Below are 25,475 nucleotides of genomic sequence, written 5' to 3'. Positions count from 1 at the left end.
CTCTAGTAATAAGAGAAATGCAAATCAAAACTACCCTAAGATTCCACCTCACCCCAATTAGAATGGCGATTATCAAGAACACAAGCAACAATAAGTGTTGGTGAGGATGTGGGGGAAAAGGTACACTCATACATTGCTGGTGGGGTTGCAAATTAGTGCAGCCACTCTGGAAAGCAGTGTGGAGATTCCTTTAAAAACTTGGAATGGAACCACCATTTGACCCAGCTATCCCACTCCTTGGCCTATACCCAAAGGACTTAAAGTCAGCATACTACAGTGATGCAGCCACATCAATGTTCATAGCTGCTCAATTCACAATAGCCAGATTGTGGAACCAACCTAGATTCCCCTCAATTAATGAATGGATAAAGAAACAGTGGTGTATATATACAATGGAATATTACTCAACCATAAAGAACAATAAAATTATGGCATTTGCAGGCAAATGGATGAAATTTGAGAATATCATGGTAAGTGAGAAAAGACAATCTCAAAAAACAAAGGATGAATGATCTCACTGATAAGCAGATGATGTTACATAATGGGGGTGGAGGGAGGTAAGAATGGAGGAAAGAGGGACTTTATAGAGGGAAGAGTGGTGGGAGGGGTGGAGGGGAAGGAAAAATACAGAATGAATCAAACACCATTACCCTATGTAAGTGTATGATTACACAAATGGTACGCCTCTACTTCATGTACAACCAGAGAAACAAGTCGTACCCCAATTGTTTACAATAAAAAATAAATAAAAATAATTTAAAGTTTGCAAAAAAAAATCAAAAACCCAGCTCAGAAATGTTTTCCTCAGCAGACCCTTCTCTACTTGCCCTAAATAAAATTAATCATTCTCTTCTCTTGTCCTGTTTAGATGGTTCATCTATAAATTCAATATACAATATCATAAATATTTTCCTTGATATTTTCTCCTATTCATTCATTATCCTCTGTAGTCTTTTTAAGTTAAGACTCATAGTTTATCAATAGACTTCCAACAGGTAGCACATTACCTGGCACATGAAAGCACATTCAGTGTGATATCAGAAGGAGGAATCGGTTTTCTAGGAAAATTTCATAAATACTGTTATAAAGTGTAAGGCAGTTTTAGTTACTATATATACATTTGTGGAAATACCAAAAACTTTGTATTAGGAATTCAGAATCTTGGGCTGTAAATATAGCTCAGTTGGTAGAGTGCTTGCCTCATAAGCACAAGGTCCTGGGTTCAATCCTCAGTACTGCAAAAAAAAAAAAAAAAAACTTTGAGAAATTCAGAATCTTGAAATTCTGTTCCCAAAGAATATTGTTATCAATCACCTGTAAATTTCTGGGGTGACATAACAATACTGGCCAAGCACCAAGCACTTCCGGAAAGCACAGCTACTTTGAGGAATTTGAATACCCGAGAGTTATGGATAACATCATTAGTACTTATGAGTATAGACATCACTGGGCATTTGATTAAAAAAAGCTGTTTATTCCATAATGTCAGCTACAATCTATATAAATCTATGACATCAACTTTACTTGATAAGTCCCTAAATCTTCCCTGGATCTGCGTTAAATCTGAGTCTCTTTCTTTTTCTTCTCTAAATAGTCTGTGTATTTTAACTGCTTTCCCCCTCACTGACATCTTTTTTCATTCCTAATGTGTAAACTATTTTTCTGTTTACAGAAAACAATGCCCATTGCCTGTTATTTTGGATCAAAAACTACATGGCAATGTTTTCATCTCTAACAGAATGTGAATTAAAGTGTTTTTTAAATGTATAGGTGCAGGCTAATTCAAAGGATTAAATATTTCACAGAAATTAAAATATTAAAAGCCTTCAAGAAATAATGTGTTCTTGTCCTCACAGTGCCCTGGTAGTAATGGTGCTTTACACATACAATATTTTCAAAGCGCTATGCAGTTCTGATACTACTCTAAACAAAACAAATGATTTTTTTTTCAATTTTTGATACACTTTATTTACTTTTATTTTTATTTTTTTACAGACGGCTTTTTGACTTATTGTACACAAATGGAGTACAATTTTTCATTCCAATGGTTGTACACGGTGTAGAGTCACACATTCTTGTAATCATACATGTAAATAGGGTCATGATGTTGGTGTCAGTCCACTCCCCCTGTCCACACCCCTCTCATTTCCTTGTACACAATCCAAAGTTCCTCCATTCTTTTCTTACCCACTACCCGCTCCCATTATGTATCGTCACCCAGTTATCAGAGAAAACATTTGGCCTTTGGTTTTGGGGATTGGTTTATCTCAGTTAGCATGATATTCCCCAACTCCATCCATTTACCTACAAATGTTTTTGACAGACTATTTGGAAACCATTGGGAGGGAGGGACGGTGGTTTCTCTTGTACGTTAGGGAGACTGAGACCTGATGGTAGAGCTTAACAGCAGTATATTGATCTGGTACCGAGGGTTAACTCTGATACCATCTCCTTCCCATATTCCTCTTGTGTATGGATTATATATAAAAAGAAATGACAGAGATCTCGTACGTCTTCTAGGGTGGAAAACAAAACCAAGCTCACTGCATAGCACGGCAGTGTAATGCTACTCAAACTTGGCTCATGTATTTATCTCTATAAAAGTCAAAACCAAACAATGATAAAAATGAAATCCCTATAGGTCCCTAATGTTGACGTAAATTATTTTTATTGTAGTATTACTTAAATATGCACACAGAAAACATAATAGTTTATGTTTCCAATTCTGATACTACTCTAAACCAAAAGTAACTTTACAAATTCAATAAAAACAACAATGAAAGCCATTATAATTAAAATCATTAACATAAATTTAATGGAATTGATAATGCTGCCTTCTGAATATGAATTATGACTTCTAAGAGGATCAGCTAACTACTGGGGTACAGGTTCTTTTCACTCTCATGTATTTATATCACCACATGTGTTAGCCCTTTTAAGTTACTATACCAAAATACCAGACTGGTCATTTAACCAGCAAAAGAACAGTATTTTCACAGTTTTAGAAGCTGAAAGTCTAAGATCAAAGTGCTAGCACATTCAGTGTCTGGGGAGGGCCAGCATTCTGGTCCACAGATAGTATCCTTTCTCTGTACTCTCATAAGTTAGAAATGGGGGATGAGCTCCGAAGAGCCTCTTTTACCAAGACAGGAGACACATTTATAAGGGCTCCACCTTCGTAATCTGATCACCTCTCAAAAGGCCTCATCTCTTTTTTTTTTTTAATTAAAAATCATAAATTTACATAGGGCAATGTTGTTTGATTCATTCTGTTATTTTTTCCCTTCCCCCCCCACCCCTCCCACCCCTCTTTTTCCTCTATACAGTCCTTCCTTCCTCCATTCTTACCACCCTCCTTATCCCTAACCCTAAACCTAACCCTAACCCTAATGCTAACCCCTCCTATCCCCCATTATATGTCCTCATCCGCTTATCAGCTTATTCATCTTTTGGTTTTTTGAGATTGGCTTATCTCAATTAGCATGATATTCTCAAATTTCATCCATTTGCCTGTAAATGCCATAATTTTATCATTCTTCATGGCGGAGTAATATTCCATTGTATATATATGCCACAGTTTCTTTGTCCACTCATCAACTGAAGGGCATCTAGGTTGGTTCCACAATCTGGCTATGGTGAATTGAGCAGCTATGAACATTGATGTGGCTGTATCTCTGTAGTATGCTTATTTTAAGTCCTTTGGGTATAGGCGAAGGAGTGGGATAGCTGGGTCAAATGGTGGTTCCATTCTAAGCTTTCTGAGGAATCTCCATACTGCTTTCCAGAGTGGCTGCACTAATTTGCAACCCCACCAGCAATGTATGAGTGTACCTTTTTCCCCACATCCTCGCCAACACCTATTGTTGCTTGTGTTCTTGATAATCGCCATTCTAATTGGGGTGAGATGAAATCTTAGGGTAGTTTTGATTTGCATTTCTCTTATTACTAGAGATGTTGAACTTTTTCTCACATATCTGTTGATTGCTTGTAGATCTTCTTCTGTGAAGCATCTGTTCATTTCCTTAGCCCATTTGTTGATTGGATTATTTGTATTCTTGGTGTAGAGCTTTTTGAGTTCTTTATAGATTCTGGAAATTAGCGCTCTATCTGAAGTATGACTGGCAAAGATATTCTCCCACTCTGTAGGCTCTCTCTTCACATTACTGATAGTTTCCTTTGCTGAGAGAAAGCTTTTCAGTTTGAATCTATACCAGTTGTTGATTCTTGCTTTTATTTCTTGTGCTGTGGGAGTCCTGTTAAGGAAGTCTGATCCTAAGCCAACAAGTTGAAGGTTTGGACCTACTTTTTCTTCTTTAAGATGCAGGGTCTCTGGTCTGATTCCGAGGTCCTTGATCCATTTTGAGTTGAGTTTTGTGCATGGTGAGAGATAGGGGTTTAATTTCATTCTGTTGCATATGGTTTTCCAGTTTTCCCAGCACCATTTGTTGAAGAGGCTATCTCCAACAGGTCTCATCTCTTGATACCATCATATTGGGACTTAGAGATTCAACATATGAATTTGAGAGTGACACAAGCATTTGAACCATAGCACATGAAGACATCTCTCCCTCAGTTTTTCTGTCATCAGTTATAACACCTTCATATATTAAAGTATAAGGCTATTTTGCTTTTGTTGACCAACCACATCATCTACACACTAAGTCCATCCCAGGGATTTGCTCATAGACAGCATCAATAAAATAGTTCTACTGATGCTAACACAGTTTCAAGCACAGACATACATTCAGTGTATCCCCTAAAATGATATGATAGTGCTTGATTGTAATTGATAACCAAATGAACTTGTATACCCTCCACCACTTTGCAATCTACATGGGCCTTTCAGTTAATCCCTCTCTTGTTAACGTCTATCCTGTCCACTGACATGACAAAGAGTATTATCCCATTTTTTAGATTAAAAAGAAAAATCAGATGGAGTGACATGAGATATCTAACCAGGGTAGCACAACTAGTGCTCAGACACAATGCCTTAACCCAGCCCCTAATGACATGTCAGCACACAGTGTTTGCTCCTCCATCACCAGCAACAGTACTCCATGTAGCCAACCCAACCAGTTAAACCACTTCCATTTCCCAAACCAAACTACACTATGGGAATAAATATTATGCTTCTGTTTAATTAAGATTGATCCAGCGAAACCACTGCTCACAGGATGAGAACACAAGTAAGGGAGTAATCTGGGCACCCAGCTTTCCCTGAGTGTCAAAATGGATTCCCCAGTAATTCCTTGTGCAATCCCCCTCCAGTCATGTTACACCCCAATGACCTCTGCTTTATAATGTCTTCATGGGCTCCTGGTGTTGATAGCAAATCTTACATTTTAAGAACAATCTGCCTCATCTTGTTGGTATAATCAGGTTGAATCCTACCTTTAAATATAACCAAATTTATAGTGTACAAATAACAATAAATATAGTTTCAATAATTACCCTGTTGTAAAAAAAAAAATCCTTGAAAATTAAAAATGGAAACTAGGGAAAGTATGTGTAACTTATCTCCAGAAAATGTTAATATATAAAAAGTATTTAAAAAAAAGGAAAAGACCTACTTGTGCTATAGAAAAAAGGAATGAAGATAATTATGTAGTTAAAATAATGAAAGTGGCTCCCTTGGAAAAGATGTTCAACCCAATTTATAAGAAGAAAATATAATTTGAAACTTCACGGAGATATTAACTATATAGTTACCACATATTCTGTTATACTTTTGTGTTAGTGAGGGAAGCGAGACTTATCTCCATAAAGAGATTAAGTCCACACAGAACACAGGAGCTGTATTTTATATTTCCATATATTTCAGTAGCATCTTAATAAATATCTGATTAATAACTATCTGAGGTAGGCTGGGAATGTAGCTCAGTGGCAGAGCACTTGCCTAGCATGTGCAATACCCTGGGTTAAATACACAGTACTGCAAAAATAAATAAATAAATAAAAGATCTGAGGTAATGATTAGGAGCTAATGTTGTGGATACTGCTAAGGATAATTGGTCACTCTTCAAAGCTGGTATACCCTTCAGGAATAGAAAAAGGCAATATATTGAGGGGTGTCTGTGGGAAGAAAACAAGATTATTCTCTTTGCCCTGAGGTGATTCTCTTGTTCTGGAATGGTACATACAGTCATCTTCTTGTTTGGGTACAATTCTGAAAAGAAAAAGAAAAACAGTGGCAGTTCTCAAGGCTGCTGCAGGTTCTCAGTCCTTTTCTAGCAGTAAAGAGAAAGCTCTGGTATATTTAGAGAAAGCTCTTGAGAACGGTGTGGCCACACACATATTTCACAGTGCTTCACCTTCTCCTTCTAGGATATTGCAGATTAGTACAGATCACAAAGTAATTTTTAATCACCCAGTCAAAAAAAAAAAAAAAAAAACAGGTTGGAAGATAGACATATGTGTTATCTGCCAGGGCAAAATGACTTACCAGGAGTTAATCTAAATAAATAGGGAGGAGCTGAGCTAAAAATCAACAAGATGCTGCCAATTATTTTGGATCACAGGTGATAGGAAAATTATCTCCAGGACATTTATTATTCAAATCTTCCTGAAGCTTTTTTTAAATAAGCTTTTCATATGGAATGATATAGTGAAAGGGCTGAATTCCAAATATTATGACATCTTATGCAGTTATTATTTAAAATAATTCTAAAATGCCAAAAAGAGCATAGTGCTAATGAAAATTCAGGCAGTTTTACAGAGTCCTGACAAAGTTAAAATAAAAAGATAATCCCTAATGAGAGGGGAGGTTAAATCTAGAACTAATACACCTAATGAAGTGGTATCGTGCCTGCATTGATGCATGTCTCTACAAGAGGAAAACAATATGCTGGTTTTCTTTGAATTGCAAAGTGAACAAAACCCATAAAAGGGAAGACAGATTGAATCACAACTAGCAGGCTTCACTTTGCTTGCTTCTGTACCGGAGCAGGTACAAACATCAGGTATGCCACTTGTCAAAATTATGAACGTAATATCAAAAGGCATCAGCCCATACATTTTTCAAGCTAAAGTCAATAATTAGAGGTATCTAAACAGAGATTTTCTGAGTTGAAAGCTGAAGTTCTACTCATAAATATTATACATAGCTTTAGAACTGAGTTAACTATCCTTCCCAAGGTTCTTCAGATCCTTCTGGTATTTATGAATTTTAATACTTGTATAATGTGCGCTATGACCCACAGACAGAAGCAACAGACAGTGTGACTGGGATCAGACGGCCAAAGCCCTTCATACTCAGTTTCTAGAGTTGCAGACTTTGTTGAAGGGAACTCTCCTAGGAGAGTCAAAGGGGAGTTCTTGAGGTTCCACTCTTGGTTTCTTTAGGAAATAACATTAATTATAAGTTGGGTTTCCCTTTGGGACATAAATGTAGTCTCACAATTTATATTTGCTTTTTAAAAAGGTGGGGGGAGCTTTCTGTTTGACTCAAAGACAAGGCACAGGACTAGGAGTTGGTAAAAGAGAAACAATTTGGAGTTGAAGATGAAAAATGATTGGAAGATTAGAAACGATCTCTTTCCAATGCATCCTTGGTGACAAGAGACCTAAAAAGTGGGTGAAGGAGCTAACAGAGTGCCCTGTGCTGTCCAAGTTTGGGGGTCCTTTGTGGACAGAACTCAAAGGCAATGACGCTTACGATAATGAAACTTCCATCAATTCTCTTTTATGTGTATCAGCAAAAGCAGCTCAAATGTGCTTCTGTTTTTTCTTTTTCTTTTTTTAATTAGAGCATTATAATTTATATATAATGTTTGGGTTCATTTTGGCAACATAATAAATGCAAGACATTTTATTTTAATATTCATTCCCAACCATTTCCCTCCCCTTTCTCTCCCTCTTCACTATTGATCTCCCTTCATTTATTTATTTATTTTTTACATATATATAAAGGTGAAATTCTTTTTGGCACATTTACATATGTATTGTTTAATCCCTCCCTCATTTCTTCTGCTTTACCTTCTTTCCTCCCTCCCCCTTGTTCTTCTACTCCACTGATCTTCCCTAAATCTTTATGATAGTCTCTCTGCATCTCCACTACCTTCTTTCTCTTATTTTGCCTTAACTGTCACATATGAGAGTAAACACTGGGCTCTTGATTTTCTAAGTCTGGCTTATTTCAGTTAGCATGATTTTTTTTTCTATTTCCACAACAAATTTACCAACAAATACCATTATTTCATTCTTATGACTGAGTAAAACTCCATCATGGATATACACCACATTTTCTTGATCCATTCATCTGTTGAAGGGCATCTAGGATGGTTCCATAGTTTGACTTTTGTGAATTGTGCTGCTATAAACATTGATGTGGCTGTGTCATTATAGTATGCTAATATCAGTTCTTTTGGACAAATACCAAGGAGTGGGATAGCTGGGTCATATGGTGGTTCAATTCCAAGGTTTTTGAGAAATCTCCATACTGTTTTCCAGAGTGGTTGTACTAATTTGCAGTCCCACGTGCAATTTAGTGTAACTTCTCCCCACATCCTCACCAGAATTTATTATCATTTGTAGCTTGATAATTGCCATTCTGACTGGAGTGAGATGAAATCTTAGTGTAGTTTCGATTTGCATTTCCCTGATTGCTAGAGATGTTGGACATCTTTCATGTATTTGTTGGCATTTGTGTTTCTTCCTTTGAGAAGTTTCTGTTTAGTTATTTTGCCAATTTATTGATCTGGCTATTTGGTTTTTGGCATTACATTTTTTGAGTTCTTTATATATTCTGGGCATTAGTCCCCTGTCAGAGGAGTGGCTGGCAAAGATTTTCTCATTCTGTAGGCTCTCTCTTCACTCTCTTAATCATTTCCTTTCCTGTGCAGAAGCTTTTAATTTGATGCCCTCACACTTATTGATTCTTGGTTTTATGTTTTGAGCTTTAGGGGTCTTGTTGATGAAGTTGCTGCCTGCACCTGTGTGTTGGGGTGTTGACCCTATGCTTTCTTCTAGCAATTGCAAGTTTTCTAGTCTAATTTCTATGTCTGATCAAATTTGATTTGATTTTTGCACAAGGTTAAAAATAGGATGTAATTTCATTCTTCTATACATGAATATTCAGTTTTTCCAGCACCATTTGTTAAAAAAGGTTGTCTTTTCTCCAACACACATTTTTTTGCACCTTGTCAAGTGTCAGATGGCTATTAAGTATTGGTTTGTCTCCTTGTCCTCTATTCCATTGGTCATTATGTCTATTTTGATGCTGTTTTTATTACTATAGCTCTGTCTATAATTTGAGATTGGGTATTGTGATGCCTCCTACATCACTTTTCTTGTTCTGAATTCCTTTGGTTCTTCAAAATCTCTTATTCTTCCAAGTGAATTTTAGAATTATTTTTCTAGTTCTGTGAAGAATGTCATTGATATTTTGATGGGGATTGCATTGAATGTGTACATTGCTTTTGGAAGTATAGCCATTTTGATAATATTAATTCTGCCTATCCAAGAACATAAGAGGTCATTCCATCTTCTGAGGTCTTCTTCAATTTCTTTATTCAGTGTTCTTAGTTTTCATGGTAGATTTCTTTCATTTCCTTGGATAAATTAATTCCCAGGGTTAGTTTATTTGTTCGTTTGTTTGAGGTTATTGTGAAAAGGATGGTTTTCCTGATTGCTTTCTCAGCTAAATCACTGTTGGAGTATAGAGAAAAGCTATTTATTTATAAGTGTTGATCTTGTATCTTGATACTTTGTTAAATTCTTTTATCAGTTCTAGAATTCTTCTGGTGAAATTTTTTTTAGGGCCTTCTACATTTAGGATTATGTCATCAGCAGTGACTCCTTTTCCTATTTGTATCCCTTTAATTTATTTTTATTGCCTGACTGCTCTTGCTAGAATTTCAAGAAATATATTGAACTGAAGTGATGAAAGTGAACATCGTTGTGTCATTCCTAATGTTAGAGGAAAAGCTTCCAGTTTTTTTTTTTTTTCATTCAGTATATTGTTGGTTTGAGTTTGTCATATATTGCCTTTATAATTTTGAGATAAGTTCCTTCTTTCCCTTGTTTCTCCAGTGTTTTTAACATGAATGATTGCTGTATTTTATCAACGGTCATTCCTGCATCTATTGAAATGATCATATGACTCTTTCTTAATTCTATTTAAGTGCTAAACTACACGTATTGGTTTGTGTATGTTGAACCAACCTTGCATTCCTGGAATGAAGTCCATTTGATCATTGTGCATTATCTTCTTCATATGTTTTTAAATGCAGTTTGCCAATACTTTATCTATGTTCATAAGGGATATTGGTTTGTAGTTTTCTTTCCAAGATATGTCCTTCTGTTTTTTATATCAAGATTATACTGGCTTCATAGGATGTATGGAAGTGTTCTTTCCCTTATGATTTCATAGAATAATTTGAAAAAGACTGGCGTTTTTCTTTAAAGGTCTGGTAGAACTCAGCTGAGAACACTCTGGTCCTGGGCTTTTCTTTCTTGATAGGCTTTTAATTGCTTCTTTGATTTCATTACTTGATACTGGTCTGTTTAGGTTTTCTATATCCTTCTGGTTCAAATAGGACAGGTCATATGTATCTGGAAATTTGTCAATATCTTCTAGATTTTGTAGTTTATTAAAGTATAAATTTTTTAAGTAGTTTCTAATTATCCTCTGGATTTCAGAAGGGTCAGTGGTGACAGCTCCTTTGTCATCTCTAATTTTGTTGAGTTCATTCTTCTCTATCTGTATTTTGGTTAGTTTGACTAAGAGTTTATCAATTTTATTTATCTTTTTGAAGAGTCAACTGTTTGTTGCATTGATCCTATGTATTTTTTTCAATTCTCAATTTAATTAATTTCAGTTCTGATTTCTATGATCTTCTATTGATTTTGGAGTTAGTTTGTTCTTCTTTATCTAAGGCATTGAGATGGAGCATAAATTTATTTCTTTGGTGTCTAATTTTTTAATGTAGGTCCTCCATGCAATAATTTTTCTTATAACACTGTTTCAAACTATCCAAGAGATTTTGATATGTTCTATCTTTATTTTCATTTACTTCTAAGAATTTCTTGATTTCCTCTCTCATTCCTTCTTTGATCCACTCTTCATTGAAAATATCGTTTAACTTCCATGTATTTGTGTGGTTTCTATTATTTTTCTTGCTAATGATTACTACTTTCATTCCATTATGGTCTGATAGGGAAATTTTTTTTTTTATTTGCTAAGACTAACATTGTGATCTAGAATATCGCCAATTTGGAGAAGGTTCCAAGAGCTGCTGAGAAACTAAATTCAGCTGTTGGGGGTGGGTGGTGAAATAGTCTGTATATGCCTATTAGGGCCATTTCATTTATATCATTATTTAGGTTGGATATATCATTATTGGTTTTATGCTTTGATTTCCTATTGTTGATAAGGGTATGTTGAAATCACCCAATATCATTGTATCATTGTATTGGATTTAATTTCAAGGAGTATTTTTTAATGTAATTGGGTGCATTGACATTTGCAGCATATATATTTATTATAGTTATTTCTTCTTTTTGTATTGTTCCCTTTGCCAGGATGTAATGACCCTCATTGTCTCTTTTGGTTAACTTTTGCTTGAAATCAGCTTTGTCTATATGAGAATAGTTGCTCCAGTTTATTTTCAAACTACATTTGTGTGGAATATTTTTTCCATCCTTTTGCTTTCAGCCTGTGAATGTTTTTACTTCTGAGATGAGTCTCTTGCAAATAGTATATAGTTGGATCTTGCTTTTTGATTCATTCTTCTAATATGCCTTTTTTTTTTTTTTCACTTGCAGAATACTGATTTACTTTGGTAGCAAATGGTTGTTCTTTGAAGACTGATGAAGGTCGACAAGACCATTAAGGTGAGTGGGCTATTTTGAATACTCCCTACTTCACATAAATATTTTTTAAATATTTATTTTATGAATTAAGCATCTATATCCACTGATAGCAATACTAATACCTAGTGTATGATGACTTGAAACAAAACTAATGCTCATTAGGAAAAATAGCTGCATTTTAGTAAAAGTCCAGTAACATTTTCCTCTGAGTACAATACTCCCCCTCTCTATAAGGCTGTTCCTGGGAGCCAGACAGTTTAGGTATTGAGGGAGGTAAAAGAGTAACTGCTTACAGTTTTAAAAAGATAGTAACTTTTCGTTTCCCTCTTAATGTGCTAATAGTTGTGCCTAAAAGTATATGCAATTTTTTTTGGAAAAAAACAAAAAGAAAATATTTAATCTGCATACATTAAGGATTTGTGTATAACGTTTACAGTCATAGTAATTTATTTTTTAAAATTATTTATTTATTTTATTTTTTACAGACTGCATTTTGATTCATCATACACAAATGGGGTACATCATTTCATTTCTATGGTTGTACAAGATGTAGATTCATACCATTCAATTAATCATACATGTACATAGGGTAGTGATGTCTGCCATTCTTAAAAAGGTAACATTTCTGTTTTTTTTTATTATCTGTAACCTTTGGAAATCAATCACATGAAACCACAAAATTAGCAAATGTCTTGAAATCTGTATATAAAACAAATGACTTCTAATCAAACTCTCATTTATTAATGTACCACTTGATCTTAAAAAAAAGAAAAAGGAAAAGGAAAAAAAGTGGCTCCAAAGATAGTCTTATACCATTCTTTAAAAAAGGAAAATGTTCCTTTTAACTTTACACAAAACACATCACTTGTCTTGGTCATGGACATCGAAGATGAGATTTTATATTTTGTTTCATAGCTTCTGGTTATCAGAAAACCCATGCTTTCCCTTATTGAAGGAGTTTGGTCCAGCTGATGGTGATGTGTCCCTTCCAATATTCTTCATCATCATCTTTTCTTCTGGAGGCATTTCCTCTGGTTCACTGTCTTCATCTTCATTAAAAGTTTCTGATACTGAAAGGGTTTTGGGAGCAAGAATTGGAACAGTTTCTTTAGGTGTACTTGATCCAAATTTGATGGATATGGCTGATGCTTTCTTTGTTGTCTGTCTACCTATGGCAAATCCAAACTTGGACATTTTTGTAGGTTTTGTTCAGAAGTCTGCAGCTTCTTCAGCTGATTTCTTCTTAGAGATGCGACTGGAGCTTTCCCCTCTATTACTGGAAGAAGCAGTCTTAGTTTTCACAGGTTTTTCTTCTTCTTCAGGTCCTCTGCATGCTCCAGCTCACTGCCGCTTTTCAGGCTTCTCCTCCCCGGCTTTGCTGTCTGCCATTTTCCCTGTCGCCTAATATGTCTTTTAATTGGGGGAGCTGATACTATTTATATTCACCGTTATGAACACGTGCTTGTGGTTTGCTACCATTTTTATTATTTATTTATTTATTTATTTTTAAATATTTAATTGTCCTGATTCTCATTAGGTGATTGGTCATCCCTTAATTCTCATTTATTTGCATGTTTTGGGATTTGTTTGTATTATTCTGTGTGCAATTTGCCTTTGAGCATTTTTTGTAGTGCTGGCTTGGTTGTCATATATTTTTTTAGTTTATCCTTGTCATGGAAACTTTTTAACTCCTCATTTAATATGAAAGAGAGCTTTGCTAGGGATACCGATCTTGGCAGGCAATTATTGTCTTTTCGAGCTCAGAATATCTCATTCCATGCCCTCTTTGATTTTAGGGTCTGAGCTGAGAAGTCAGAAGTGAGCCTTATTGGTTTACCTCTAACACAATGTTTCTCTCTTTTAATATTCTTTCCTTATTTTATATGTTGTGCATTTTTATTACAATGTGCCCTACAGAATTTCTTTTCTGATCAGATCTATGCTTCCTATGTGTGGCTATCTATTCTCATTTCTGATACGGGGAGTTTTCTGTGACTATCTCATTGAAAATGTTCTTAATGCCTTTAACTTGTATCTCCATGTTCTCTTCTATCCCATTGATTTTCAGGTTTGGTCTCTTGTTGTCCCAGACTTCTTGTATATTCTAATTGTGTTCTGTTTTTTTCCCCTTTATTATACTCTATGTACTCAAATTTATGTATCCTGACTTTAAGGCCTGAGGTTCTATCTTCAAGGGCTTAAGTTCTGTTTTCTATGCAATCTAATCAGTTGATGATGCTTTAAAGTTAATTTTTAATTGAATTCGTTGTAATATTTTTATTTCCAGGAGTTCTTATTGGTTTCTTTTCAAAATTTTTATTTCTTTATTGAAATGGTCATTCATTTCCTGTATTTGCTCTCTTAATTCATTCCTTACATCTTCTTTTAGTTCATTAAACATTTTTATAGTAAGTTTTTTGCAATCTCTCTCTAGATTTTCCTCCACTCCATTTCTGTGGAATCTTTTGTTGTGAGATTGTGAATTTTGTGCAATAATATATTTGCCTGTTTCTTCATGTCTTCCAAGATCTGGACTTGCTCATCAATTGAGGTTCATTCTCCTTTCTCGTTTGTACATGTGTCCTTATGTGTGTATTTATTTTTTATTACAGGATTTCTTCCTGTTTTTAATATATGAGTAGCCATTGAGGGGTGAGGGACCTGAGGTTCCCCTCTGGCTATTCCTGCTTGGGGACTGATTTTTGGTTTGGGGTTTTTGTCTCCCCAGTTCTATGAGTTGAAGTAATATTTAGGCTCAGGTGCAGCTAGATCACTTGTGGGATGAGATTCACAGGTGCTTGGCTGAGTTGTGAGTATTTCTCAGCATTGGGGGCTATATTCTTGAATCTTCAATTACTTTCCAACCTTTTTTTAGAGGTAGGGGAAGCCAGAAATAGCACTAATGTCAGTAAAAGATGTATAATTTTAAGGTAAATATTCCATGTCCCCAGGTAGTGGCACACACCTATAATCACAGCAGCTCGGGAAGCTGAGACAAGAGGATTGAGAGTTCAAAACCAGCCTCAGCAGCAGTGAGGTGCTAAGCAACTCAGTGAGATCCTGTCCATAAATAAAATACAAAATAGGGCTGGGGATGTGGCTCAGTGGTTGAGTGCCCCTGAGTTCCATCCCTGGTACCCCACCACCAAAAATGTCTGGTGTCTACTTTGACATATGTAACACCAATTGCCACCTATATAGAAATGTTGGGGGTCAGCATTTAACATCAGTACCAGCAATACAAGACTGTGATCTAGATCAGGCATTCAACAACAGGTGTCTACTATGTCATCCACTGTATCAACATGAATGGGGCGTGAATTACATAAACTATATGATTGTATTATTTAGTGGAATTACAAGTTCTAAAGTAAAAAGAAAATAGGGTGGAAAAGTGAAAGGAAATTTGAAATGTTTAAAAAGTAATCAGAGGAAAGGCAGGAGGTAGGTAACAGATGTTGATTGTAAAGAAGAGGAATAAAAGATTTACTGAGTAATAAAATAAAGAGAGGAAGTGGGGACAGGAAAATTTGCTGTTAGTTGGGAAAGAGAGTGAGTAATGTGGGATAAGAGGGACAAGAACCAAAGTATAAACAAACCAATAAATGCAAGATCAAACAGCTCGAACCCACATATAGTTGAACCATACCTAAGACAAATCAACGCTAAATAATAAACAAGCATAAATTAATTTGAAAGTAAAATTCTAAGAATATGTATATACTTTTGAGCCTATCTGTTCACTAAACTCACACAACCCCCCAACACATAAAATCATGCATAATGGGAAAATTTTTAAAATATTGCAATATAATGAAATGATGTTTGAAAAATTTTAATAATTAAATTTTTTCCAGTGATGGATAAAGATAGATTTAAAATGGGAATATGGTGGAAAGATAAAAGAAAGAAAGAAAAATTTGAAAATCTTGCTGAGAACTAATGAGTTCATTTCTGCAGTTCAGTCCAAACTGTTGGCAGGGATGAGTTCTTATTCATGTTTGTTTTTGGTTTCATAACCCCTGGGTCAAGAGTTGGAGACTGTAAGTCCCTACACCTTCATGTTGCTCACTTAGCTGCCAACTTTTGTGGCTAGATGGCACAGCTGGTTGTAGTAAATTCCAGCTTCTAGTCTCCTAGCATATGGTGGGGTACCACAATTTGGGTGTTGACAAATTGTGTATTCTGTGACAGAGGGTGGTATAGAATTCTAAATTGGAGAATTCCATAATTGAGATCTAGACTTAACCAAACTCTGGAAGGGTGGGTGGGTGTTTGAGAACTAATTCTTTTCCCCTACTGCATGGGAGATGCCAGTCTCTGCAGGGTGCTGGATCTCTAGGGTCTTTGATGAAATCTCCACAGAGTTCTGTTTCACCACTTTGAGTATGAAGTATCAGGCATCTGCCTTCCAATGCAGATGTTCCTGTGTGACCTCCTGGCACCAGCAACAATGTCACCTTTCTCTCTTGGGATCCAGAGTCTGATGATCCAGGTAAAGTTTTATTTGTGCCTATTTCAGTCTCTCTGGTTCAGGTGCTTCTGGAAATTTTTTTTTTTTTAGCTGGCTGCAGGGTTTCTGGTTCTCCCATCTCTGCTCACAGTGCAGCATTGGTAGCTGCATTCCCAGAGATCCCAGAAGCTGGATTCTGTGCCCAGAAGCATTTTCTGGTCCTGGGGAAGCCAATCTTAGATATGTTTTCACCAAGTTCCCCCACTGGCTTTGAGTTCATTAAAATCAGCCTTCCTCTCTAATCCACAGGTTTCTACAAGTCAATTTTTTTTCATTTAATTTTTTTTTTATCTCCACCAAGGGATCTCCTTTATCTGCATTGCCCATCCCCCTTACAGCTGCCACTGGCAGCCATGTTGACACACAAATTGGTGAATCTCTAATGTACTATTTCTTATGTTCAGGTAATTGACTTTCTGTATCTTTAACAAAATTTTTTTCTACAGATCAGTATTAAGTCAGTGAGTTCCCTTAGCTACTGAGAGGCAGTCTTCCCACTTTGTAAGACTGATGGTGATGAGCTTCTGGGAGATACTTGCTTCCTCGCTTCCTCTAATCTGCCATCTCTGGAATCCATCCCAGTACACTTTCATCTGAAACTTTCAAATGATTCTACTGACCCAAATCTGGGATCACAACTGAAGGAAGGATGACTGTCATCACAAAATGCACAATTCAGAACAATGCAAATATACAATGAAGGACAAAATGTGATAGATCAAAAGAGAAGTCATGGTGCATGATACACATCAAAGGCATCCCAGGAGGAATGTGAGAAAAATCTGGTAAAGCTTCCAAAGCATCTGAGCAAGAAGGATACCCTGTACTGATGATCCACAGAATGCCAGGAATGTGGTATCAAGGTGAGGTAAAGGAAAGAGAACACAAGAACAGTAGTAATGGTGAGGGCAGTGATGCAGAAGTATGCAGGTAGGTGTGGAACCCACATGAGGAGTACCTTACCTTGCTCTAAGTGGAAGGGCAGTCAGTGACAGTTTTCTAAATAACTGTCTGAGCTGAGAAGTAGTGGTGGGGCAATTAGAAGTCAGAGAGATAAGAAAGTGTAAATTGGTTCAATGAACACTGAGAAGCCCAACATGCAGGAATAGGTGATATAAGTGTGTCACCAGGAAATAGAGTGGAAGAAGGATTGTTATCTTAGTCTTTTTTCTGTTGCTATAACAAAATACCTGAGACAGGGTAATTTATAAACCAAAGACATTAATTCGGCTCATGGTTCTGAAGGGTAGGAAATCCAAGAGCATGGTGCTGGCATCTGCTTGGTCTCTCAGTAAATCACACCATGGCAGAGGGCAGCTAGCACATGAGACAAAGAAAGTGCACTAGCTCAGATCTCTCTTCCTCTTTTTATAAAACAACTAGTGCCATCAAGGAGTCCACCTTCATGAGCTCAGCTCATTCTAATTACGTCCCAAAGACCCCACATGTGAATATCACTAGCGTATAAATTTGGAGATTAAGTTTCCAGTACATGTTGGGGGGACACATTAAACATACAACAGAGAGGTCCTAGAGATGAGATGGGGGAAAAGTGAAAGTCACATGAAGTTTCATCTTATTTCTTACTTAATGTGCTGCCACAGAACCAGCGGTGCCAGGGAGAATGCGTGGAAGTGTGTGGCAACAAAAGGATGAGGGAAAAGGGACGGAGTCGACTGAGTGGTGTGACCGGCTAGAAGCTGGTTAAACCTCGGGCTGTCTGGGAAAGTGGTGATGAGCTCTACACCAAGACAGCAGTGGGGGTATGTACCTGGAAGGAAATGGAGATGCAGAATAGCTGCTGATTTTATGTGACAGTGGGAACCTAGCTTGTATGTCTCACAAGATTGGGGTGGAGAGAAAAGAAGTTCAACAGGTAAAGATAACGATTCTGGTTGCACATATCAGACATTTTGCACCTGGAGTGCAGCGGGGTACTCAGGCCTGAAAGTGGGAATGTTTTCTACAAGGGCGAACCTCAAGTCATGGGATGCTCAAAATGAGATTGCCGTGAGATAACTCTGTGCCTCTCCTAAGCCATTCCCTTTAACTTGTCTCTAGGCCAGTCACTCTCTGAGTTCTACAAATCCCACCTCATCAATTATTGAACTGGCTTGTCACGCTTCCTTCAAGCTGTATTGTCTAAGACTAGTCACAGATATCTGTTGAAAACCTGAAATGTGGTTAGACTGAATCAAGATGTACTATAAGCACAAAGACTTGTAGTCAAAAGGGAAAATAAAAATGTAAAATATCTCACTGACAGTATTTAATGTTGGTTAAAAATTAAAATAATAATTTGGATGGATTTAGCTAAATAAAACATGTTATCAAGTTAATTTCGCTTCTTTTAAGTATGCTATAAAATTTTAAATTATAAATGTGACTTGTATTATATTTTCATGGGACAGTGCTCTTCCAGTTATCACTGTAATGGAGTAATATAATACACCTGAAAGGCAAAACATAAACCATTAAAACCACTTATGAGCCACAACATTTAGGATTCTACCTCCGTAAGCTCAGAGACTCCTTATCTTTTTCATGTAGTCTAAGTTATCCTAATTTATCATATCCAACATATGGGGATGGATGGTAGATCTGATAATCAAATCCCCTAACCAGCCTCATATTGAAGGCATTTGCTGTGCCTTCCCTTCCTGGTAAGGGCTTGAAACAAACATTGTTACACAGAGATGTACAAGCAAACTAGCCCACTTTCCCACCCTCACCAAAACCAAACAAAAACCTTGCTGTAGTTTGGATTTTAAGTGTCTACAAAGGCCACATGCTGATGATTTAGTGTCCAGATTGTTGCTATTGGGATAAGTTGGAAAGTGTGGGAGAAGTAAAGGTTGGTAGAATATTTTAGGTCATTCAAGGGGTGCTCTTGAGACTCTAGGCTCCTTTCTCTCTTTTTTCTGCTTCTCTGACATGAGGTGAGTAGTTTTGCTCTATCATATGCTCCTCCTATGATGTGCTGCCTCACCACAGGTCCAAAACAAGTCCTGGACTAGAACCTCTGAATCCACAAGCCAAAATAAAACTTTTCTTTTTATAAGTTGATTATCTATGCATTTGTTACAGTAATGGGAAACTCACTAGCACAACCCTAACTGAGACTTTTTCCATGGTGTATACATTTCCACTGTGGCCAATTTTAAGCCACCAATAGTTTACCAACTGGCTTACATATTCCTAGATATTTTCCCATATGCTCTTATGAGCTCATTCACCAAGCACAGCACACCACCATCAAATGCCCAGCTTTTGATGAGCCAGAAAATGAAATGCAAGTTTAAAATTGTCCAGCAGAGCTTTCTGCACTGATAAGAATGTCCTACAATCTGTATTATGTGGTTATTAAGCACTTGAACTATGGTCAATGTGCCTGAACATTTTAATTTAGTTAAATTTAATTTAACTTAAAGTAAATAGTCATTTGTGACTATTAGCTATGCCATTGGACAACTGAACACCAGATATGAAGATATATAAAACAGATAGAAATTCCTGATTTTGTTATTTGAAGAACTCTCAGTTTTAGGGTTATGGGAGGAAGTAAAAGAGAGAGAGAAAGAGAGATAGAAACTATCAGAACACATGCATTTTTCAAGAGGAAATGAGCTTCAGAAACAAGAAATCTCATACCTTACTAAAATGAAAGTACATATATATATATATAAATATATATATATATATATAACCAGAAGCATATTATGTTTGACTTAATCACATAATATTCATCAATTTTGTGTTCATTGTTCCAGATTCCAGATGAACTATCTCACTGATTCATTAAAAAGTGATGGATCAATGAAACCAATATTCATTCAGACAGCAGACTGTAATCAACTTTCTTTCCAAAATCTCATTTCACTGCATTCCAGAATCCTGACCTTATGATTGACCCAAAATTTGTAAGTTCATTCTAACAGAGATGATACAGTAATTTCTTAATTGTTTCATTAATTCCCATTAACAAAAATATGTTAATCAATCATGGGTAGAAATTTTGATTGAATTAACAATACTGAATGTATACATGCTTAATATAGATTTTGAAAATAATATAATATATCATGATCAAAATTTTTACTACATTCAAAAAAATGTTATTTATAAAAACTATACCCAAAGGACTTAAAATCAGCATACTACAGAGATACAGCCACATCAATGTTCATTGCTGCTCAACTCACCATAGCCAAATTGCGGAACCAACCTAGATACCCTTCAGTTGATGAATGGATAAAGAAACTGTGGCATATATATACAATGGAATATTACTCAGCCATAAAGAATGATACAATTATGGCATTTGCAGGCAAATGGATGAAATTGGAGGATATCATGCTAAGTGAGATAAGCCAATCTCAAAAACTAAAGGAGGAATGATTTCACTGATAAGCCGATGAGGACATATAATGGGGGGTGGGAGGGGTTAGTGTTAATGTTAGGGTTAGGTTTAGGGTTAGGGATAAGGAGGGTGGCAAGAATGGAGGAAGGAAGGACTGTATAGAGGGAAAAGAGGGGTGGGAGGGGTGGGGGGGAAGGGGAAAAAATAACAGAATGAATCAAACAACATTACCCTATGTAAATTTATGATTACATGAATGGTATGCCTTGACTCCATGTACAAACAGAGAAACAACATGTATCCCATTTGTTTACAATAAAAAAAAAAGAACCCCTCTTTCAAACACTGGAGGATTTCTGATTACTTCTGCTTCAGAATTGCTAGGTCCTACAGGAACAAAAAATCAAAACAGACACTCTTAACAGTTGACTTCAAAAGGCAAACTCAGTAGTTTCAATGATAATCATATATGAGTTGCAGTTCTGTTTTAAAACTGCAGATTCCAGGAGTCTGTAGTTTGAAGAGCATCCCAGGTGATTCTTATGCAACCTAACTGTTGAAAACCCTCCCAAGTCCAATAACCTGGCAAACTATGGTCAGTGTTGCCAATAGTGCTTATCTGCCTACCAACAAAGCTAGCATTTGTTTATTCAGTTGCTTAACATCTACATTCGGTCCCTGCTCCATAGACAACATTTAATACACACCTTACAGTGCAGATAATCCTAGACACCTGTTACTGAGTAATGGCAAATAAAATTCTGGTTCTCAATGTTCAGAACTCACAGGAATATGTTTACCTACAAAAAATATACAATAAAAAAGTCAATGGTCTATGAAGAAGGCTAATCTCTTCTGGTCAACAGATAAGATTGTAAACCCAACAACTCATTTGTACCTCCCATCGCCTCTCTTTCCCAGTATGGGCAAGAATATTGCTGCTGATGAAATTATCTTAAAAAGTGTCTCTCTCTCTCTCCAATGACTGTACAAACATAATTAAATTGAAATATTTCATCATCAACATCTAAGGAGTTCAGGGCTTTACCTCTAAACATTGGGGAAGTATTCTTCAAGAGATATTTGAGGTTTTTTTTTTCCCAAGATATTATAAATCTAATTTGAATTTGAATATAATTTGAATATAATTCAAAATAGTTATCTGAATTTGCCTTAAATACCTGGATTGGAAGAGGTGCAGTAGAGTCTTAATCTTTTCCCTTAAAGATGTGGAAAATGACTGGCATGGTGCCACATGCCTGTAATTCCAGCAGTTTGGGAGACTGAGGCAGGAGGATTACAAATTCAAGTCCAGCCTCAGCAACTTAGGGAGGTCCTAAGCAACTTAGTGAGACCTTGTCTCAAAATAAAAAATAAAACCAAAGAGCTGACAACGTGGTTCAGGGGTTAAGCGCCCCTGGGTTCAATCTTTAGTATTCCAAAAAACAAACAAGAAATGAGAAAGAAGAATACATTTGATGAAGTCATAATGTACAAGGACCAAGGGCTGAGCACTCTACAGTCTAAACAAACTCTATTTTCAGGTTTTGTTTATATGTATAGCAAAAGCAAATTTACCTGAACCTCTGCCATATTGTGTTGCTTTCGTTGCTGGAAGGATTCAATACTTGAGTGTTCTTAGATATTTTAAACTTTCTGAATAATTTTTCTCATTGTCAAGTTATTTTAACTTTCTTTCAGAATTACTTGTGAAAGGGCTAACAATCCCTAAAATTAATCTTCAAAATAGTCAATAGGAAAAAAATACCATTTCACTTAGAAAATCCTTGTGCTTATGAAAATACACTATTGATTTTATTAACTTTTATGGACACTGTTCCCTTGGTATCCAAAAATGGTTCTGTCACAGTATTTTAAAATTCTCTGAGGAAATGTGATGCAGTTGAACCTAAAACAACTCCCTGTTCTACAAAACATGCAGTTATTGAGAAATACCTGTTCCTTCTCACAGCCCCCTCTCCCCAAAGCACATACAAGGTGCAAACTAACCCCTTCCTGGTTAGAATATCCAACATCAGACCTGCTTGTTTGATAAATCAAGCTTTAACAAACTGCTAATGAAGAGGGTTCAAAATACAATGAATCTTGGCCATGCAGTGCTGACAACTCTGAATTGGTTCAATTATCAAAACACAGGACACTCAATTATCTTTAAGTGAGTCCTGCCTTTTCATTTACTTGGCCAATTCAGTGAGCAAAGAAAACAGAAAAATATTCTTGGTAACATATTATTTTAACAAAAAAGTTACAAAAATGAGAATACCTCCTTCTTTCAAGATAAACTTCACCTAGACTATCTGAAATAGCTACTGGACTGTATCATTCTGCACCCTCATTTACATTTTCTTCAGAGCTCTTACTGTTTGCAGACATTACTTTTGTTTGTCCCATTCCAACTGGAATGCAATCTCTGTGAGACCAAAGACTTGCTTGCTTCCTCTTGCTCAGTGGGTGTCCAGACACTAGAGTAGAGCCTGGAGTAGATTTGGCATGCAGCAATCATTCATTGGGTAAATAATTGAACAGCATGCCCACTTAACACCTTCTCTCATAATTATATTTGACATGTCACTGCCTCCTCCCTATGCTCTTTCTTATGAGAAATAGGTATTTCTTATGAGCTCTATGCTCTTGAGCTCTCTATGCTCTTCAGTTAAAGATTAGCATTCCATTTGCCATGCCACTTTGGGCATGTTTCCAGTACAGGTGCTTTGAGCATGTCAAGAGCTTGATCTCTGGACAACCCTGCCTCACAGGGCAGCCTATCAGGTAAAGAAATCTAACAGCTCTGAAAAAAATATCAAGAGAAAAACTTTGATTGTAATCACTAAAAAAAAAAAAAAAAAAAAAAAAATCATTACAATTTACATATAGAGAGAGTCACTATAGAAATCCAGACTTTTCCTTTAAAAGAGCCACTATGATAAGTACTATAGACTTATATCTTGCCCTCTCGTTTTTTTTTTTTTATTGCAAACAAATGGGATACATGTTGTTTCTCTGTTTGTACATGGAGTAAAGGCATACCATTAGTGTAATCATAAATTTACATAGGGTAATGTTGTTTGATTCATTCTGTTATTTTTTTCCCTTCCCCCCCACCCTTCCCACCCCTCTTTTCCCTCTATACAGTCCATCCTTCCTCCATTCTTACCACCCTCCTTAACCCTAACCCTAAACCTAACCCTAACCCTAATGTTAACCCCTCCCACCCCCATTATATGTCCTCATCGGCTTATCAGCGAGATCATTCGTCCTTTAGTTTTTTGAGATTGGCCTATCTCACTCAGCATGATATCCTCCAATTTCATCCATTTGCCTGCAAATGCCATAATTGTATCATTCTTTATGGCTGAGTAATATTCCATTGTATATATATGCCACAGTTTCCTTATCCATTCATCAATTGAAGGACATCTAGGTTGGTTCCACAATCTGGTTATGGTGAATTGAGCAGCAATGAACATTGATGTGGCTGTATCTCTGTAGTATGCTGATTTGAAGTCCTTTGGGTATAGGCCAAGGAGTGGGATAGCTGGGTCAAATGGTGGTTCCATTCCCAGCTTTCTGAGGAATCTCCATACTGCTTTCCAGAGTGGCTGCACTAATTTGCAACCTCACCAGCAATGTATGAGTGTACCTTTTTCCCCACATCTTCGCCAACACCTATTGTTGCTTATGTTCTTGACAATCGCCATTCTAATTGGGGTGAGATGAAATCTTAGGGTAGTTTTGATTTGCATTTCTCTTTTTACTAAAGATGTTGAACATTTTTTCATATATCTGTTGATTGCATGTACATGTTCTGTGAAATGCCTGTTCATTTCCTTAGTCCATTTGTTGATTGGATTATTTGTATTCTTGGTGTAGAGTTTTTTGAGTTCTTTATAGATTCTGGAAATTAGTGCTCTAACTGAGGTATGAGTGGCAAAGATTTTCTCCCACTCTGTAGGCTCTCTCTTCACATTATTGATAGTTTCCTTTGCTGAGAGAAAGCTTTTCAGTTTGAATCTATCCCAGTTGTTGATTCTTGCTTTTATTTCTTGTGCTGTGGGAGTCCTGTTAAGGAAGTCTGATCCTAAGCCAACAAGATTTGGACCTACTTTTTCTTCTATAAGATGCAGGGTCTCTGGTCTGATTCCGAGGTCCTTGATCCATTTTGAGTTGAGTTTGGTGCAGGGTGGGAGATAGGGGTTTAATTTCATTCTGTTGCATATGGATTTTCAGTTTTCCCAGCACCATTTGTTGAAGAGGCTATCTTTTCTCCATTGCATTATTTTGGCCCCTTTGTCTAGTATGAGAAAATTGTATTTATTTGGGTTTGTGTCCAAGTCCTCTACTCTGTACCATTGATCTACCTGTCTATTTTGGTACAATACCATGCCGTTTTTGTTACTATTGCTTTGTAGTAGAGTTGAAGATCTGGTATTGAGAAACCCCCTGCTTCGCTCTTTCTACTGAGGATTGCTTTAGCTATTCTATTTTTTTATTCTTCCAGATGAACTTCATAATTGCTTGCTCTATTTCTGTAAGGTACATCATTGGGATTTTAATTGGAATTGCATTGAATTTGTATAGCACTTTAGATAGTATGGCCATCTTGATGATATTAATTCTGCCTATCCAAGAACATGGGAGATCTTTCCATCTTCTAAGATTTTCCTTAATTTCTTTCTTTAGTGTTCTGTAGTTCTCATTGTAGAGCTCTTTCACCTCTTTTGTGAGATTGATTCCCAAGTATTTTATTTTTTTCGATGCTATTGTGAATGG

General features: G+C 36.4%; 1 pseudogene across 1 annotated transcript; it reads right to left on the bottom strand.

The window, feature by feature from the left end:
* Window positions 1-12,720: 12,720 nt before the first annotated feature.
* Window positions 12,721-13,200, bottom strand: LOC306659722 (PEST proteolytic signal-containing nuclear protein-like; annotated as a pseudogene). Its single transcript has one exon. The product of its transcript is annotated as a PEST proteolytic signal-containing nuclear protein-like (transcript).
* Between the last annotated feature and the right edge of the window lie 12,275 nt (window positions 13,201-25,475).

Source organism: Sciurus vulgaris (genome assembly GCF_902686455.1).
Source record: "Sciurus vulgaris genome assembly, chromosome: 1".
NCBI classification, from domain to species: domain Eukaryota; kingdom Metazoa; phylum Chordata; class Mammalia; order Rodentia; family Sciuridae; genus Sciurus; species Sciurus vulgaris.
Note: the sequence above shows the minus strand (reverse complement) of the source record. Positions and strands in the feature narration are given on the sequence as shown.